The 3,792-nt window shown below is 42.5% G+C and overlaps 1 protein-coding gene across 1 annotated transcript in view; it reads left to right on the top strand.

Moving 5' to 3' along the window:
• Positions 1 to 607: 607 nt before the first annotated feature.
• The window catches only part of eef1da (eukaryotic translation elongation factor 1 delta a (guanine nucleotide exchange protein)), a 9,825-nt gene continuing 6,640 nt past the window's right edge, over positions 608 to 3,792 (top strand). The window contains exon 1 of the mRNA XM_080546394.1: positions 608 to 687. The gene's annotated coding sequence lies outside the window, so the exon portion shown is untranslated. The remainder of the gene's footprint in view (positions 688 to 3,792) is intronic.

Genomic DNA, 3,792 nt, shown 5'->3' with positions numbered 1-3,792 from the left:
ATTCCATTGGGTTGACAGCCATTGTTTCACGGTTACGTGCTAGTGATGTGGCTGGTTGTATCAATCAATGACAAATATTATGTTCCATTCTGATAGAAAATTACATGGAAATTAAAACTACTCTCGTAGACGAAGAAACTGAGGCAAAACCATTCCTAAAGGACTACAATGGCGCACACAAGTGACATCATAAGATTATTTAAGAAAAGATAGAAAATAGAGAAACAAGAATCGATTAATAAAGTATCTTGGTGTTGCGTTCAACAGTTTACATTAGCAACTTTTTTGAGAAAAAAAATCTCGAGATGCAGAACATAACTTTACCTGGATTCTCGGGTGGCTAGTGCATCATGGGAAATGTAGTTTAATAAGATATAACCATCTTTTTGGATCATACCAATTTAGAAAGTACAATGGAATGTAGTAAAAAACACACACTAGGTTTTAACTGTCGTGTAAAACAAATTCAGGTAGAACACTCTAGTTTTATATGTCGATTTATATTAATTCCAAAACATTTACATGTGTCACTGATGACATAAACGTGAAATTAGCCAACTCCCCACCCCCCCGTCGGTTTGAACGAGTACTCACTGTCCATCTGTTCTAGTTCTCTTCGATCATCGGATTACAGCCGAGAGCACGCGCAGACTTCCCATCCATCTAGAAACAGCGATTAAATTCAGAGTGAGTGAAACAAATAACATTTTTTCAAACCACGGAGTATTTCCAGTTCACTTCACTACTTGTGAAGTCAAAATGCATGCTCAGATGTGGTTTAATTAGCGCCACGTGGCCGGTGGAAGTGCACCGTGTCCGTGTCAAACTTCAGATGAAGTTTCAGTGCAACAGATGATAGGCGGGTATGTGTTGCACAGATTGCCACAGTTTTGCCTGAAGCGTCTGTCTGCCCAATAACATGTTTGTAGTGAATAACAAATCGTGACGTTAGAATTATAAGGTTCTATCTCCATTTGTCAAAATTGAGTTTTTTACATAATCTGATCCATCAGGTGTTTATTAATGCCTGTGTGGTGTTATTTTTAAAATGTTGACATTTTTGAGTCAGTAATTCATAAAATACAAAGGTTCCATCTCACAAAACATAATGGAATGTAAAAACTTTGACGCTCAATATCTCTGAACTGCCCTAAACGGAGATAGAACCTTATCATTCTAAGCTCACGAAATGTTTGACGAGTTAATTAGAGCATAGATTGTATTGTAAAGTGCTTTGAGTTGCATTTCATGTACGAAAGGCGCTATATAACGTTTTACTTACTTACTTACTTACTTACTTACTTACTTACTTACTTACTTACTTACTTACTTACTTACTTACTTACTTACTTACTTACTTACTTACTTACTTACTAGATATAAAATAACAAGTGATTATCTATCTGAACCAATTTGGACTGGTTTAGTTTTTATATTCAGTTACTTACTATCACCTGTGCCGACAAAGTTGGCTATTTCATTGACCTTGAGGTCCTATATTGTCCGCGTATTTATGAATGCTTCAGGGCGTAAACTTTCGTGACACTGTAGACTTATGAAATTCAAATGTAATTAAAAACCACATTCCTAGTGACTGTGTAAAACTCATCGTATGACATTCCTGTTCCTTTATGGGTCATGTTTACAGGGTATCCGCGGTGTCTTGAAAAGTATTAAAAGTTGATAAATAAATGTTGGGAAAATCAAGACCCTTAATAAGTATTAAAAAGTCTTATCACGTTTTTATGAGGTCTTGAATTTTGTTGGTATTTTTCTGAATTAGACTCTGTCCAAAGAGTTTGAGTCCTAAAAACGTTTAGTAAAAGTTCGTGAATTTATTAGTTTTATTAAAAAACAAAGATGAACTGGAAATTGTGTTGTATGATAGCGGTCTAGTCTATTGCAAACTAAACCTGTTAAGTTAAAGGTGTCACTGATGTAAATGGTTACAGCTCGAAGTGGTGGTAAGGTCTGGAAAAATATTGACAAGGTCTTTAAAAAGTCTTAGAAAGGTATTGAAATTAACCTCAAGATTCCTGTATATACCCTGATCTAGCATCTCACTGAACAGTGAAAGGTGAGTGTTCCTGTGAGGGAGACTGGTGTATTGTAGTGGCACTTTATTTGAAGTGATGCTCATTGTTCCACAGCAGCCTGAATATCACCATAACTGTTTAAAGTGGAAAAATAACAGAAATGTGATTCATGGTTTCAACATGAATAAAATACGTTGAAAAGTGTCTCACTGTTGCGTTTAGTTTTGCTTGGCTGTTGTGTGAAAGTGCTGCATATATGCATGAATGAGAGGAAGTTGTCCGGCAGCTCATTGGAGTTCTTCTTTTGTCCAGTTTTTCGCTGACAACTTGCAACATGCAGCAGGCATGTGATGGCTGTGCTTGCATTGCATTGTCAATAAAGTTCTATTCTACAATTTGATAGTTTTGAGCATCATTTTTCTAATAATACTGAATATCGCCATTGTGAATAGTTCCAACAACAAAACACGAGGAAGGATATCTCACACGTGTGTGTTGGATATAAGTAGTCTGTTTTATCAACCTTGTATCTTGCACTAATGTCAGACCTATCACTGCATCTTGACTATGTTCAGCTTTTGTGAAGTAGGCTATGCTTTTCATGTATTGCATATATTGCTTGTGCTGTTTTATTTTGGTTTTGAAAATGTGAGATGTGTTTTTCTGCCAGAAAGTTACAGTAGACTTACTCTATTCACACTTACTAAGATGCATACCATGTTAGAGGAATGCATTGCACCTGTATGGCAATTCTAAACCTCTCCAATGTTTGAGAATGAGAGCTATTCTTGATCTTGACAACAATTCTGTTGTCAAGTGGACGTTAACATGCAAGTTTATTGTTATGAATCCTCAGTGTCTCTCCTTCACCAAGACCACATTGGCCTCACCAAAACCCGGCTGTGCTGCTTTTGAGCTTTGAAACGCACTTCCTTGTGCCCTCCTCCTAACCCTGCATTTTCTCTCTGATACTAACTTCTCTCTAAACGTGTCCCCTAGCTTCTCCCTGTCGCTTTTCCCTTTGTCTCTTCTTCCCTCTGCTGATTCGTGACTTAAGATGGATCGAAGAGACCCCAATTACCAACCAACGGATCAACCCAGGCCTAACCCCCATCGCGGAGGCAGGCCCCAGAATGCACCTGCCGCAGCCGGGCACACACAGGGGAACGGGCCACGAGCCCAGGGGAACGGACCACAAGCCCAGGGGAGAGTTAACCTGAACGGAGATGACATCCACGTGGGGAGGAGGCAGAGAAGGCCGGCCCGCGTGTCCCAGGCTGAGAGCCAGGGCCCTGCGGCCGAGGAGGAGTGGGCGGCCCGGGCCCTGACGGAGGCTGGTTCCTCCGGCCTGAGCCCTGTCCTCCAGGGCCTGCAGGGGGACCATGTGTGGTACGACCGTAGCGCCTACGAGGAGGCCGACAGCTCCTACCACAGGAGGAGGGCCGGCGGAGGCCCGGGGAACGGAAATCATCCGCCATCCTCCTCCCCCAGGAACAACCAGCCCTCCAGGGCACCCAACACCTCCCGCACCCTCACCTTCCACGCCAAACGCACCAGCAGCCAGCAGCAGCAGCCCTACCAGGAGCAGACCCCCTCCCCTGGCACCCCCCGTCGCCAGCCGGGAAGGAACCGCAACCGCTCCTCCTCCGAGGAAGCCAACGGGAGGAGGAGGAGGAAGGGGAAGAGGGGGCAGGAGGAGAGGTTTCTCTGAGAGCGAAGGCGGGCCACGGAGGGACAAGTATGACAACCTCCCCCC

Source organism: Nansenia antarctica (genome assembly GCF_963989245.1).
Source record: "Nansenia antarctica genome assembly, chromosome: 16".
NCBI classification, from domain to species: domain Eukaryota; kingdom Metazoa; phylum Chordata; class Actinopteri; order Argentiniformes; family Microstomatidae; genus Nansenia; species Nansenia antarctica.
This window is presented reverse-complemented; position numbering and strand designations above follow the sequence as displayed.